Here is a 16,309-nt window from a genome sequence, read left to right on the forward strand (position 1 = left end):
CGAACCAAAAACGGATCTGTGATCCCAAACTGGTGGAACATTGCTGAGACCTCCTTGGTTGGAGTCATTCTTTCGGCCAACAACGCCCTTTGCGGGTTTTCGCTGGCTGACCTCTCTCATTTCTCTTCCTATCATCGCTTGATAGCACTCTTTGCGAGTTTTTACTAAACAAGCTCTCTTATTTTGGTTTCTCTACTCCCGTCGCCTCGCGGTGCCCGAAGGTTTTCACCGACGAGACTCTCTCATTTTATCTCTCTCAATTTAGAGTGTGCCGGCCTCCATTCGTGACGCTTCTTGGCTTCCCGCTATCTTTGGTAATTGATCTGAAAGCTTGTGCTTGGTAAAGAGAGGTAGATGATACTAACTTCTAAACCGCTTGACGTGCCCCGGTTTCAATTTCAGGGTAAATGGGATTTTATTGGTGGTGTGACTGAACCTCAGGGAGAGGCTGCCTACGTATCCTTTCGGAATCAAGTCAAACGTAGTTCAGGCCTCAATCAATGTTTTTTTTTTTGTCTTTTTTTGTAAGCGGCTCAAAGGCTTGTAGAGAGAGTTGATAGTGGGAATAAAACCTTCAGCATTTCAAATGTGTCAGGATCGCTGGGGCGTCACTCAGACATAGTATCTTTTTACTGCGTCCGCATTCACTGCTGTTTCGGGATCATTTCCTTCAATGTCACCTAGGTACAATGCTCCTCTTGGCAATATCTTCCTGATGATGTATGGGCCTTTCCAGTTTGGATCAAATTTCCCTTTTGCTTCCTGGTGATGTGGCAGAATGCGCCTCAGTACCAGTTGACCTACTTCGAAATTCCTAGGTCTGACTTTCTTGTTGTAAGCATGGGCCATTATTCGTTGGTACAACTGTTCGTGACAAACCGCGGCCATTCGCTTCTCATCGATCAAAGTCAATTGCTCTAATCGAGTTTTGACCCACTCGCTGTCCTCGATTTCTGCTTCAACAATGGTTCGAAGCGAAGGGATTTCTACTTCCGCTGGTATCACAGCCTCGGTCCCATAAACCAAAAGATAAGAAGTCGCTCCTACTGACGTGCGTACCATAGTGCGATACCCCAATAATGCAAATGGTAACTGCTCATGCCACTGTCGGGAACTCTGGATCGTTTTCCTCAAAATCTTCTTTATGTTTTTGTTTGCCGCTTCTACAGCGCCATTGGCCTTTGGCCGATAAGGAGTAGAATTCCTATGCGTTATTTTGAATTGCTCGCATACATCTCCCATCAAGTGACAGTTCAAGTTTGCTGCGTTATCTGTAATGATAGTCGCAGGAATACCGAAACGACAGATAAGATTTGAGTGTACAAAATCCACTACAGCTTTTTAGTGACCGACTTGAGAGTGACAGCCTCTACCCATTTTGTGAAGTAGTCGATGGCAACCAGTATAAATTTGTGTCCATTTGAAGCCTTTGGCTCGATTGGTCCAATGACGTCCATGCCCCAAGCAACAAACGACCAAGGTGCAGACATGGGATGCAATTCTGTCGGAGGTGCATGAATCAAATCACCGTGCACCTGACACTGGTGACACTTCCGAACAAAACTAAAGCAGTCCTTTTCCATGGTTATCCAATAATAACCTGCTCGAAGGATTTTCTTTGCCAAGACGTACCCGTTCATGTGGGGTCCGGACACTCCTGCGTGTACTTCGTGCATGATCTTTCTTGCCTCCTCGGGGTCAACACATCTTAATAGGTTGAGGTCCGGGGTCCTCTTGTACAACAATTCACCGCTCAAAAAGAAACCACTTGCATGCCGCCTAATGGTTCTCTTTTGATCTCCAGTAGCATGCTCGGGGTATTCTTGTGTCTTCAGGAACCTCTTGATATCATGGTACCATGGTTGTATACTTGATTCTGCCTCGATTACGTTACAGTAACCGTGCCTCTCCCTGATTTGGATTTCCAAAGGATCGACGTGGGCATTGCCCGGTTAGGGTAGCATTGAAGCTAGAGTAGCAAGTGCATCCGCTAGTTCATTGTGACACCTCGGGATATACCTGAACTCTATTGTTTTAAAACACTTGCCGAGGTCCTCCACGTGCTGTCGGTAAGGGATAAGCTTGACATCCCGAGTTTCCCATTCACCTTGGGCTTGCCTGATAATCAGGTCAGAATCTCCCATGATTAGTAAGTCTTCGACATCCTGATCGATCGCCATATGCATGCCCATGATGCAGGCTTCATACTCAGCTGTATTGTTTGTGCAAAAGAAATGCAGTCTAGCTGTGGCTGGATAATGCTGACCGGAGGGCGAGATCAAAATTGCCCCAATCCCTACACCTTTGGCATTTACAGCTCCATCAAAGAACAACTTCCAAACATGAGCGTCCTCCGAGACCACTTCTACGATGTTTACTTCTTCATCTGGAAAGTAGGTACTCAATGGCTGGTATTCCTCATCGACCGGATTTTTGGCCAAGTGATCTACTAGCGCCTGGGCTTTCATTGACGTGCGAGTAACATAGACTATGTCGAATTCAGTAAGCAAGATTTGCCACTTAGCCAGTCTTCCAGTAGGCATTGGTTTCTGAAATATATACTTCAAAGGATCCAACCTGCTTATGAGGAAGGTAGTGTGAGTTTGAAGATAATGTCTCAGCTTTTGAGCAACCCATGTCAGAGCGCAACATGTTCTTTCCAGCAGAGTGTACTTGGCCTCATAGCCGGTGAATTTCTTGCTCAAGTAGTAGATTGCTTGCTCCTTCTTTCCGGTTATGTCATGTTGCCCGAGGACGCAACCGAAAGAGTTCTCCAAGACTGTCAGATACAAGAACAGTGGTCTCCCTGGCTCTGGCGAGACCAAAACTGGGGGATTCGAAAGGTATTCTTTGACTTTATCAAAGGCTTCTTGACACTCAGCTGTCCATTTGATTTCCGCATCTTTCCTTAACAGCTTAAATATGGGCTCACACGTGCTTGTCAGTTGGGCAATAAATCGACTGATGTAGTTCAACCTGCCGAAAAAGTTCAGTTTAGGATTTAAAATCCTAATCCTGATTAAAGGGAAAAGTTCAGTTTAGGGTTTAAAACCCTAATGCTGACTGAATAGAAAAAGTTCAGCTTAGGGTTTAAAACCCTAATGCTGACTAAAGGAAAGAGTTCAGTTTAGGGTTTAAAACCCTAATGCTGACTAAAGGGAAAAAGTTCAGTTTAAGGTTTAAAACCCTAATGCTGCCAAAAGGGAAAAGTTCAGTTTAGGGTTTAAAACCCTAATGCTGACTAAAGGGAAAAAGTTCAGTTTAGGGTTTAAAACCCTAATGCTGAATAAAGGGAAAAGTTCAGTTTAGGGTTTAAAACCCTAATGCTGACTGAATGGAAAAAGTTCAGTTTAGGGTTTAAAACCCTAATGCTGACTAAAGGAAAGAGTTCAGTTTAGGGTTTAAAACCCTAATGCTGACTAAAGGGAAAAAGTTAAGTTTAGGGTTTAAAACCCTAATGCTGACTGAATGGAAAAAGTTCAGTTTAGGGTTTAAAACCCTAATGCTAACTAAAGGAAAGAGTTCGGTTTAGGGTTTAAAACCCTAATGCTGACTGAATGGAAAAAGTTCAGTTTAGGGTTTAAACCCCTAATGCTGACTGAATGGAAAAAGTTCAGTTTAGGGTTTAAAACCCTAATGCTGACTGAATGGAAAAAGTTCAGTTTAGGGTTTAAAACCCTAATGTTGACTGAATGGAAAAAGTTCAGTTTAGGGTTTAAAACCCTAATGCTGACTAAAGGAAAGAGTTCAGTTTAGGGTTTAAAACCCTAATGCTGACTAAAGGGAAAAAGTTCAGTTTAGGGTTTAAAACCCTAATGCTGACTAAATGGAAAAAAGTTAGTTTAGGGTTTAAAACCCTAATGCTGACTGAATGGAAAAAGTCCAGTTTAGGGTTTAAAACCGTAATGCTGACTAAAGGGAAAAAGTTCAGTTTAGGGTTTAAAACCCTAATGCTGACTAAAGGGAAAAAGTTCAGTTTAGGGTTTAAACCCCTAATCCTAATTAAAGGGAAAAGTTCAGTTTAGGGTTTAAAACCCTAATGCTGACTGAATGGAAAAAGTTCAGCTTAGGGTTTAAAACCCTAATCCTGATTAAAGGAAAGAGTTCAGTTTAGGGTTTAAAACCCTAATGCTGACTAAAGGGAAAAAGTTAAGTTTAGGGTTTAAAACCCTAATGCTGACTGAATGGAAAAAGTTCAGTTTAGGGTTTAAAACCCTAATGCTGACTGAATGGAAAAAAGTTCAGTTTAGGGTTTAAAACCCTAATGTTGACTGAATGGAAAAAGTTCAGTTTAGGGTTTAAAACCCTAATGCTGACTAAAGGAAAGAGTTCAGTTTAGGGTTTAAAACCCTAATGCTGACTAAAGGGAAAAAGTTCAGTTTAGGGTTTAAAACCCTAATGCTGACTAAATGGAAAAAAGTTAGTTTAGGGTTTAAAACCCTAATGCTGACTGAATGGAAAAAGTTCAGTTTAGGGTTTAAAACCCTAATACTGACTAAAGGAAAGAGTTCAGTTTAGGGTTTAAAACCCTAATGCTGACTAAAGGGAAAAAGTTCAGTTTAGGGTTTAAAACCCTAATCCTGATTAAAGGGAAAAGTTCAGTTTAGGGTTTAAAACCCTAATGCTGACTAAAGGAAAGAGTTCAGTTTAGGGTTTAAAACCCTAATGCTGACTAAAGGGAAAAAGTTCAGTTTAAGGTTTAAAACCCTAATGCTGACAAGAGTTAAGTTTAGGGTTTAAAACCCTAATGCTGACTAAAGGGAAAAAGTTCAGATTAGGGTTTAAAACCCTAATGCTGACTAAAGGGAAAAGTTCAGTTTAGGGTTTAAAACCCTAATGCTGACTAAAGGAAAGAGTTCAGTTTAGGGTTTAAAACCCTAATGCTGACTAAAGGGAAAAAGTTAAGTTTAGGGTTTCAAACCCTAATGCTGACTAAATGAAAAAAGTTCATTTTAGGGTTTAAAACCCTAATGCTGACTAAAGGAAAGAGTTCGGTGTAGGGTTTAAAACCCTAATGCTGACTGAATGGAAAAAGTTCAGTTTAGGGTTTAAAACCGTAATGCTGACTGAATGGAAAAAGTTCAGTTTAGGGTTTAAAACCCTAATGCTGACTGAATGGAAAAAAGTTCAGTTTAGGGTTTAAAGCCCTAATGTTGACTGAATGGAAAAAGTTCAGTTTAGGGTTTAAAACCCTAATGCTGACTAAAGGAAAGAGTTCAGTTTAGGGTTTAAAACCCTAATGCTGACTAAATGGAAAAAAGTTAGTTTAGGGTTTAAAATCCTAATGCTGACTGAATGGAAAAAGTTCAGTTTAGGGTTTAAAACCCTAATGCTGACTAAAGGAAAGAGTTAAGTTTAGGGTTTAAAACCCTAATGCTGACTAATGGGAAAAAGTTCAGTTTAGGGTTTAAAACCCTAATTCTAATTAAAGGGAAAAGTTCAGTTTAGGGTTTAAAACCCTAATGCTGACTGAATGGAAAAAGTTCAGCTTAGGGTTTAAAACCCTCATCCTGATTAAAGGGAAAAGTTCAGTTTAGGGTTTAAAACCCTAATGCTGACTAAATGGAAAAAGTTCAGTTTAGGGTTTAAAACCCTAATGCTGACTAAAGGAAAGAGTTCAGTTTAGGGTTTAAAACCCTAATGCTGACTAAAGGGAAAAAGTTTCGTTTAGGGTTGAAAACCCTAATGCTGACCGAATGGAAAAAGTTCAGTTTAGGGTTTAAAACCCTAATGCTGACTAAAGGAAAGAGTTCAGTTTAGGGTTTAAAACCCTAATGCTGACTAAAGGAAAGAGTTCAGTTTAGGGTTTAAAACCCTAATGCTGACTAAAGGGAAAAAGTTCAGTTTAGGGTTTAAAACCCTAATGCTGACTGAATGGAAAAAAGTTAGTTTAGGGTTTAAAACCCTAATGCTGACTGAATGGAAAAAGTTCAGTTTAGGGTTTAAAACCCCTAATGCTGACTAAAGGAAAGAGTTTAGTTTAGGGTTTAAAACCCTAATGCTGACTAAAGGGAAAAAGTTCAGTTTAGGCTTTAAAACCCTAATCCTAATTAAAGGGAAAAGTTCAGTTTAGGGTTTAAAACCCTAATGCTGACTGAATGGAAAAAGTTCAGCTTAGGGTTTAAAAACCCTAATGCTGACTAAAGGGAAAAAGTTCAGTTTAGGGTTTAAAACCCTAATGCTGACTAAATGGAAAAAAGTTAGTTTAGGGTTTAAAACCCTAATGCTGACTGAATGGAAAAAGTTCAGTTTAGGGTTTAAAACCCTAATGCTGACTAAAGGAAAGAGTTCAGTTTAGGGTTTAAAACCCTAATACTGACTAAAGGGAAAAAGTTCAGTTTAGGGTTTAAAACCCTAATCCTGATTAAAGGGAAAAGTTCAGTTTAGGGTTTAAAACCCTAATGCTGACTAAAGGAAAGAGTTCAGTTTAGGGTTTAAAACCCTAATGCTGACTAAAGGGAAAAAGTTCAGTTTAGGGTTTAAAACCCTAATGCTGACAAGAGTTAAGTTTAGGGTTTAAAACCCTAATGCTGACTAAAGGGAAAAAGTTCAGATTAGGGTTTAAAACCCTAATGCTGACTAAAGGGAAAAGTTCAGTTTAGGGTTTAAAACCCTAATGCTGACTAAAGGAAAGAGTTCAGTTTAGGGTTTAAAACCCTAATGCTGACTAAAGGGAAAAAGTTAAGTTTAGGGTTTAAAACCCTAATGCTGACTGAATGAAAAAAGTTCATTTTAGGGTTTAAAACCCTAATGCTGACTAAAGGAAAGAGTTCGGTGTAGGGTTTAAAACCCTAATGCTGACTGAATGGAAAAAGTTCAGTTTAGGGTTTAAAACCGTAATGCTGACTGAATGGAAAAAGTTCAGTTTAGGGTTTAAAACCCTAATGCTGACTGAATGGAAAAAAGTTCAGTTTAGGGTTTAAAACCCTAATGTTGACTGAATGGAAAAAGTTCAGTTTAGGGTTTAAAACCCTAATGCTGACTAAAGGAAAGAGTTCAGTTTAGGGTTTAAAACCCTAATGCTGACTAAAGGGAAAAAGTTCAGTTTAGGGTTTAAAATCCTAATGCTGACTGAATGGAAAAAGTTCAGTTTAGGGTTTAAAACCCTAATGCTGACTAAAGGAAAGAGTTAAGTTTAGGGTTTAAAACCCTAATGCTGACTAAAGGGAAAAAGTTCAGTTTAGGGTTTAAAACCCTAATTCTAATTAAAGGGAAAAGTTCAGTTTAGGGTTTAAAACCCTAATGCTGACTGAATGGAAAAAGTTCAGCTTAGGGTTTAAAACCCTCATCCTGATTAAAGGGAAAAGTTCAGTTTAGGGTTTAAAACCCTAATGCTGACTAAATGGAAAAAGTTCAGTTTAGGGTTTAAAACCCTAATGCTGACTAAAGGAAAGAGTTCAGTTTAGGGTTTAAAACCCTAATGCTGACTAAAGGGAAAAAGTTTCGTTTAGGGTTGAAAACCCTAATGCTGACCGAATGGAAAAAGTTCAGTTTAGGGTTTAAAACCCTAATGCTGACTAAAGGAAAGAGTTCAGTTTAGGGTTTAAAACCCTAATGCTGACTAAAGGAAAGAGTTCAGTTTAGGGTTTAAAACCCTAATGCTGACTAAAGGGAAAAAGTTCAGTTTAGGGTTTAAAACCCTAATGCTGACTGAATGGAAAAAAGTTAGTTTAGGGTTTAAAACCCTAATGCTGACTGAATGGAAAAAGTTCAGTTTAGGGTTTAAAACCCCTAATGCTGACTAAAGGAAAGAGTTTAGTTTAGGGTTTAAAACCCTAATGCTGACTAAAGGGAAAAAGTTCAGTTTAGGCTTTAAAACCCTAATCCTAATTAAAGGGAAAAGTTCAGTTTAGGGTTTAAAACCCTAATGCTGACTGAATGGAAAAAGTTCAGCTTAGGGTTTAAAACCCTAATGCTGACTAAAGGAAAGAGTTCAATTTAGGGTTTAAAACTGTAATGTTGACTAAAGGGAAAAAGTTCAGTTTAGGGTTTAAAACCTTAATCCTGATTAAAGGGAAAAGTTCAGTTTAGGGTTTAAAACCCTAATGCTGACTAAAGGGAAAAAGTTCAGTTTAGGGTTTAAAACCCTAATGCTGACTAAAGGGAAAAGTTCAGTTTATGGTTTAAAACCCTAATGTTGACTGAATGGAAAAAGTTCAGTTTAGGGTTTAAAACCCTAATGCTGACTAAAGGAAAAAGTTCAGTTTAGGGTTTAAAACCCTAATGCTGACTAATGGGAAAAAGTTCAGTTTAGGGTTTAAAACCCTAATGCTGACTGAATGGAAAAAGTTCAGTTTAGGGTTTAAAACCCTAATGCTGACTAAAGGAAAGAGTTCAGTTTAGGATTTAAAACCCTAATGCTGACTGAATGGAAAAAGTTCAGTTTAGGGTTTAAAACCCTAATACTGACTGAATGGAAAAAGTTCAGTTTAGGTTTTAAAACCCTAATGATGACTAATGGAAAGAGTTCAGTTTAGGGTTTAAAACCCTAATGCTGACTAAAGGGAAAAAGTTCAGTTTAGGGTTTAAAACCCTAATCCTAATTAAAGGGAAAAGTTCAGTTTAGGGTTTAAAACCCTAATGCTGACTGAATGGAAAAAGTTCAGCTTAGGGTTTAAAACCCTAATGCTGACTAAAGGAAAGAGTTCAGTTTAGGGTTTAAAACTCTAATGCTGACTAAAGGGAAAAAGTTCAGTTTAGGGTTTAAAACCCTAATCCTGATTAATGGGAAAAGTTCAGTTTAGGGTTTAAAACCCTAATGCTGACTAAATGGAAAAAGTTCAGCTTAGGGTTTAAAACCCTAATCCTGATTAAAGGAAAAAGTTCAGTTTAGGGTTTAAAACCCTAATGCTGACTAAAGGAAAGAGTTCAGTTTAGGGTTTAAAACCCTAATGCTGACTAAAGGGAAAAAGTTCAGTTTAGGGTTGAAAACCCTAATGCTGACCGAATGGAAAAAGTTCAGTTTAGGGTTTAAAACCCTAATGCTGACTAAAGGAAAGAGTTCAGTTTAGGGTTTAAAACCCTAATACTGACTAAAGGAAAGAGTTCAGTTTAGGGTTTAAAACCCTAATGCTAACTAAAGGGAAAAAGTTCAGTTTAGGGTTTAAAACCCTAATGTTGACTGAATGGAAAAAAGTTAGTTTAGGGTTTAAAACCCTAATGCTGACTGAATGGAAAAAGTTCAGTTTAGGGTTTAAAACCCTAATGCTGACTAAAGGAAAGAGTTTAGTTTAGGGTTTAAAACCCTAATGCTGACTAAAGGGAAAAAGTTCAGTTTAGGGTTTAAAACCCTAATCCTAATTAAAGGGAAAAGTTCAGTTTAGGGTTTAAAACCCTAATGCTGACTGAATGGAAAAAGTTCAGCTTAGGGTTTAAAACCCTAATGCTGACTAAAGGAAAGAGTTCAGTTTAGGGTTTAAAACTCTAATGCTGACTAAAAGGAAAAAGTTCAGTTTAGGGTTTAAAACCCTAATCCTGATTAAAGGGAAAAGTTCAGTTTAGGGTTTAAAACCCTAATGTTGACTAAAGGGAAAAAGTTCAGTTTAGGGTTTAAAACCCTAATGTTGACTGAATGGAAAAAGTTCAGTTTAGGGTTTAAAACCCTAATGCTAACTAAAGGGAAAAAGTTCAGTTTAGGGTTTAAAACCCTAATGTTGACTGAATTAAAAAAAGTTAGTTTAGGGTTTAAAACCCTAATGCTGACTGAATGGAAAAAGTTCAGTTTAGGGTTTAAAACCCTAATGCTGACTAAAGGAAAGAGTTAAGTTTAGGATTTAAAACCCTAATGCTGACTAAAGGGAAAAAGTTCAGTTTAGGGTTTAAACCCCTAATCCTAATTAAAGGGAAAAGTTCAGTTTAGGGTTTAAAACCCTAATGCTGACTGAATGGAAAAAGTTCAGCTTAGGGTTTAAAACCCTAATCCTGATTAAAGGAAAGAGTTCAGTTTAGGGTTTAAAACCCTAATGCTGACTAAAGGGAAAAAGTTAAGTTTAGGGTTTAAAACCCTAATGCTGACTGAATGGAAAAAGTTCAGTTTAGGGTTTAAAACCCTAATGCTGACTGAATGGAAAAAAGTTCAGTTTAGGGTTTAAAACCCTAATGTTGACTGAATGGAAAAAGTTCAGTTTAGGGTTTAAAACCCTAATGCTGACTAAAGGAAAGAGTTCAGTTTAGGGTTTAAAACCCTAATGCTGACTAAAGGGAAAAAGTTCAGTTTAGGGTTTAAAACCCTAATGCTGACTAAATGGAAAAAAGTTAGTTTAGGGTTTAAAACCCTAATGCTGACTGAATGGAAAAAGTTCAGTTTAGGGTTTAAAACCCTAATACTGACTAAAGGAAAGAGTTCAGTTTAGGGTTTAAAACCCTAATGCTGACTAAAGGGAAAAAGTTCAGTTTAGGGTTTAAAACCCTAATCCTGATTAAAGGGAAAAGTTCAGTTTAGGGTTTAAAACCCTAATGCTGACTAAAGGAAAGAGTTCAGTTTAGGGTTTAAAACCCTAATGCTGACTAAAGGGAAAAAGTTCAGTTTAGGGTTTAAAACCCTAATGCTGACAAGAGTTAAGTTTAGGGTTTAAAACCCTAATGCTGACTAAAGGGAAAAAGTTCAGTTTAGGGTTTAAAACCCTAATGCTGACTAAAGGGAAAAGTTCAGTTTAGGGTTTAAAACCCTAATGCTGACTGAATGGAAAAAGTTCAGTTTAGGGTTTAAAACCCTAATGCTGACTAAAGGAAAGAGTTCAGTTTAGGGTTTAAAACCCTAATGCTGATTAAAGGGAAAAAGTTAAGTTTAGGGTTTAAAACCCTAATGCTGACTGAATGAAAAAAGTTCATTTTAGGGTTTAAAACCCTAATGTTGACTAAAGGAAAGAGTTTGGTGTAGGGTTTAAAACCCTAATGCTGACTGAATGGAAAAAGTTCAGTTTAGGGTTTAAAACCGTAATGCTGACTGAATGGAAAAAGTTCAGTTTAGGGTTTAAAACCCTAATGCTGACTGAATGGAAAAAAGTTCAGTTTAGGGTTTAAAACCCTAATGTTGACTGAATGGAAAAAGTTCAGTTTAGGGTTTAAAACCCTAATGCTGACTAAAGGAAAGAGTTCAGTTTAGGGTTTAAAACCCTAATGCTGACTAAATGGAAAAAAGTTAGTTTAGGGTTTAAAACCCTAATGCTGACTGAATGGAAAAAGTTCAGTTTAGGGTTTAAAACCCTAATGCTGACTAAAGGAAAGAGTTAAGTTTAGGGTTTAAAACCCTAATGCTGACTAAAGGGAAAAAGTTCAGTTTAGGGTTTAAAACCCTAATTCTAATTAAAGGGAAAAGTTCAGTTTAGGGTTTAAAACCCTAATGCTGACTGAATGGAAAAAGTTCAGCTTAGGGTTTAAAACCCTCATCCTGATTAAAGGGAAAAGTTCAGTTTAGGGTTTAAAACCCTAATGCTGACTAAATGGAAAAAGTTCAGTTTAGGGTTTAAAACCCTAATGCTGACTAAAGGAAAGAGTTCAGTTTAGGGTTTAAAACCCTAATGCTGACTAAAGGGAAAAAGTTCAGTTTAGGGTTGAAAACCCTAATGCTGACCGAATGGAAAAAGTTCAGTTTAGGGTTTAAAACCCTAATGCTGACTAAAGGAAAGAGTTCAGTTTAGGGTTTAAAACCCTAATGCTGACTAAAGGAAAGAGTTCAGTTTAGGGTTTAAAACCCTAATGCTGACTAAAGGGAAAAAGTTCAGTTTAGGGTTTAAAACCCTAATGCTGACTGAATGGAAAAAAGTTAGTTTAGGGTTTAAAACCCTAATGCTGACTGAATGGAAAAAGTTCAGTTTAGGGTTTAAAACCCTAATGCTGACTAAAGGAAAGAGTTCAGTTTAGGGTTTAAAACCCTAATGCTGACTAAAGGGAAAAAGTTCAGTTTAGGGTTTAAAACCCTAATGCTGACTGAATGGAAAAAGTTCAGTTTAGGGTTTAAAACCCTAATGCTGACTAAAGGAAAGAGTTCAGTTTAGGGTTTAAAACCCTAATGCTGACTAAAGGAAAGAGTTCAGTTTAGGGTTTAAAACCCTAATGCTGACTAAAGGGAAAAAGTTCAGTTTAGGGTTTAAAACCCTAATGCTGACTGAATGGAAAAAAGTTAGTTTAGGGTTTAAAACCCTAATGCTGACTGAATGGAAAAAGTTCAGTTTAGGGTTTAAAACCCCTAATGCTGACTAAAGGAAAGAGTTTAGTTTAGGGTTTAAAACCCTAATGCTGACTAAAGGGAAAAAGTTCAGTTTAGGCTTTAAAACCCTAATCCTAATTAAAGGGAAAAGTTCAGTTTAGGGTTTAAAACCCTAATGCTGACTGAATGGAAAAAGTTCAGCTTAGGGTTTAAAACCCTAATGCTGACTAAAGGAAAAAAGTTCAGTTTAGGGTTTAAAACCCTAATGCTGACTAAAGGGAAAAAAGTTAGTTTAGGGTTTAAAACCCTAATGCTGACTGAATGGAAAAAGTTCAGTTTAGGGTTTAAAACCCTAATACTGACTAAAGGAAAGAGTTCAGTTTAGGGTTTAAAACCCTAATGCTGACTAAAGGGAAAAAGTTCAGTTTAGGGTTTAAAACCCTAATCCTGATTAAAGGGAAAAGTTCAGTTTAGGGTTTAAAACCCTAATGCTGACTAAAGGAAAGAGTTCAGTTTAGGGTTTAAAACCCTAATGCTGACTAAAGGGAAAAAGTTCAGTTTAGGGTTTAAAACCCTAATGCTGACAAGAGTTAAGTTTAGGGTTTAAAACCCTAATGCTGACTAAAGGGAAAAAGTTCAGTTTAGGGTTTAAAACCCTAATGCTGACAAGAGTTAAGTTTAGGGTTTAAAACCCTAATGCTGACTAAAGGGAAAAAGTTCAGTTTAGGGTTTAAAACCCTAATGCTGACTAAAGGGAAAAGTTCAGTTTAGGGTTTAAAACCCTAATGCTGACTAAAGGAAAGAGTTCAGTTTAGGGTTTAAAACCCTAATGCTGACTAAAGGGAAAAAGTTAAGTTTAGGGTTTAAAACCCTAATGCTGACTGAATGAAAAAAGTTCATTTTAGGGTTTAAAACCCTAATGCTGACTAAAGGAAAGAGTTCGGTGTAGGGTTTAAAACCCTAATGCTGACTGAATGGAAAAAGTTCAGTTTAGGGTTTAAAACCGTAATGCTGACTGAATGGAAAAAGTTCAGTTTAGGGTTTAAAACCCTAATGCTGACTGAATGGAAAAAAGTTCAGTTTAGGGTTTAAAACCCTAATGTTGACTGAATGGAAAAAGTTCAGTTTAGGGTTTAAAACCCTAATGCTGACTAAAGGAAAGAGTTCAGTTTAGGGTTTAAAACCCTAATGCTGACTAAATGGAAAAAAGTTAGTTTAGGGTTTAAAATCCTAATGCTGACTGAATGGAAAAAGTTCAGTTTAGGGTTTAAAACCCTAATGCTGACTAAAGGAAAAGAGTTAAGTTTAGGGTTTAAAACCCTAATGCTGACTAAAGGGAAAAAGTTCAGTTTAGGGTTTAAAACCCTAATTCTAATTAAAGGGAAAAGTTCAGTTTAGGGTTTAAAACCCTAATGCTGACTGAATGGAAAAAGTTCAGCTTAGGGTTTAAAACCCTCATCCTGATTAAAGGGAAAAGTTCAGTTTAGGGTTTAAAACCCTAATGCTGACTAAATGGAAAAAGTTCAGTTTAGGGTTTAAAACCCTAATGCTGACTAAAGGAAAGAGTTCAGTTTAGGGTTTAAAACCCTAATGCTGACTAAAGGGAAAAAGTTTCGTTTAGGGTTGAAAACCCTAATGCTGACCGAATGGAAAAAGTTCAGTTTAGGGTTTAAAACCCTAATGCTGACTAAAGGAAAGAGTTCAGTTTAGGGTTTAAAACCCTAATGCTGACTAAAGGAAAGAGTTCAGTTTAGGGTTTAAAACCCTAATGCTGACTAAAGGGAAAAAGTTCAGTTTAGGGTTTAAAACCCTAATGCTGACTGAATGGAAAAAAGTTAGTTTAGGGTTTAAAACCCTAATGCTGACTGAATGGAAAAAGTTCAGTTTAGGGTTTAAAACCCTAATGCTGACTAAAGGAAAGAGTTTAGTTTAGGGTTTAAAACCCTAATGCTGACTAAAGGGAAAAAGTTCAGTTTAGGCTTTAAAACCCTAATCCTAATTAAAGGGAAAAGTTCAGTTTAGGGTTTAAAACCCTAATGCTGACTGAATGGAAAAAGTTCAGCTTAGGGTTTAAAACCCTAATGCTGACTAAAGGAAAGAGTTCAATTTAGGGTTTAAAACTGTAATGTTGACTAAAGGGAAAAAGTTCAGTTTAGGGTTTAAAACCCTAATCCTGATTAAAGGGAAAAGTTCAGTTTAGGGTTTAAAACCCTAATGCTGACTAAAGGGAAAAAGTTCAGTTTAGGGTTTAAAACCCTAATGCTGACTAAAGGGAAAAGTTCAGTTTATGGTTTAAAACCCTAATGTTGACTGAATGGAAAAAGTTCAGTTTAGGGTTTAAAACCCTAATGCTGACTAAAGGAAAAAGTTCAGTTTAGGGTTTAAAACCCTAATGCTGACTAATGGGAAAAAGTTCAGTTTAGGGTTTAAAACCCTAATGCTGACTGAATGGAAAAAGTTCAGTTTAGGGTTTAAAACCCTAATGCTGACTAAAGGAAAGAGTTCAGTTTAGGATTTAAAACCCTAATGCTGACTGAATGGAAAAAGTTCAGTTTAGGGTTTAAAACCCTAATACTGACTGAATGGAAAAAGTTCAGTTTAGGTTTTAAAACCCTAATGATGACTAATGGAAAGAGTTCAGTTTAGGGTTTAAAACCCTAATGCTGACTAAAGGGAAAAAGTTCAGTTTAGGGTTTAAAACCCTAATCCTAATTAAAGGGAAAAGTTCAGTTTAGGGTTTAAAACCCTAATGCTGACTGAATGGAAAAAGTTCAGCTTAGGGTTTAAAACCCTAATGCTGACTAAAGGAAAGAGTTCAGTTTAGGGTTTAAAACTCTAATGCTGACTAAAGGGAAAAAGTTCAGTTTAGGGTTTAAAACCCTAATCCTGATTAATGGGAAAAGTTCAGTTTAGGGTTTAAAACCCTAATGCTGACTAAATGGAAAAAGTTCAGCTTAGGGTTTAAAACCCTAATCCTGATTAAAGGAAAAGGTTCAGTTTAGGGTTTAAAACCCTAATGCTGACTAAAGGAAAGAGTTCAGTTTAGGGTTTAAAACCCTAATGCTGACTAAAGGGAAAAAGTTCAGTTTAGGGTTGAAAACCCTAATGCTGACCGAATGGAAAAAGTTCAGTTTAGGGTTTAAAACCCTAATGCTGACTAAAGGAAAGAGTTCAGTTTAGGGTTTAAAACCCTAATACTGACTAAAGGAAAGAGTTCAGTTTAGGGTTTAAAACCCTAATGCTAACTAAAGGGAAAAAGTTCAGTTTAGGGTTTAAAACCCTAATGTTGACTGAATGGAAAAAAGTTCAGTTTAGGGTTTAAAACCCTAATGCTGACTGAATGGAAAAAGTTCAGTTTAGGGTTTAAAACCCTAATGCTGACTAAAGGAAAGAGTTTAGTTTAGGGTTTAAAACCCTAATGCTGACTAAAGGGAAAAAGTTCAGTTTAGGGTTTAAAACCCTAATCCTAATTAAAGGGAAAAGTTCAGTTTAGGGTTTAAAACCCTAATGCTGACTGAATGGAAAAAGTTCAGCTTAGGGTTTAAAACCCTAATGCTGACTAAAGGAAAGAGTTCAGTTTAGGGTTTAAAACTCTAATGCTGACTAAAAGGAAAAAGTTCAGTTTAGGGTTTAAAACCCTAATCCTGATTAAAGGGAAAAGTTCAGTTTAGGGTTTAAAACCCTAATGTTGACTAAAGGGAAAAAGTTCAGTTTAGGGTTTAAAACCCTAATGTTGACTGAATGGAAAAAGTTCAGTTTAGGGTTTAAAACCCTAATGCTGACTAAAGGAAAGAGTTCAGTTTAGGGTTTAAAACCCTAATGTTGACTGAATGGAAAAAAGTTAGTTTAGGGTTTAAAACCCTAATGCTGACTGAATGGAAAAAGTTCAGTTTAGGGTTTAAAACCCTAATGCTGACTAAAGGAAAGAGTTAAGTTTAGGATTTAAAACCCTAATGCTGACTAAAGGGAAAAAGTTCAGTTTAGGGTTTAAACCCCTAATCCTAATTAAAGGGAAAAGTTCAGTTTAGGGTTTAAAACCCTAATGCTGACTGAATGGAAAAAGTTCAGCTTAGGGTTTAAAACCCTAATCCTGATTAAAGGAAAGAGTTCAGTTTAGGGTTTAAAACCCTAATGCTGACTAAAGGGAAAAAGTTAAGTTTA

This window comes from Nicotiana sylvestris, chromosome 7 (assembly GCF_000393655.2).
Source record: "Nicotiana sylvestris chromosome 7, ASM39365v2, whole genome shotgun sequence".
Lineage (NCBI taxonomy): Eukaryota > Viridiplantae > Streptophyta > Magnoliopsida > Solanales > Solanaceae > Nicotiana > Nicotiana sylvestris.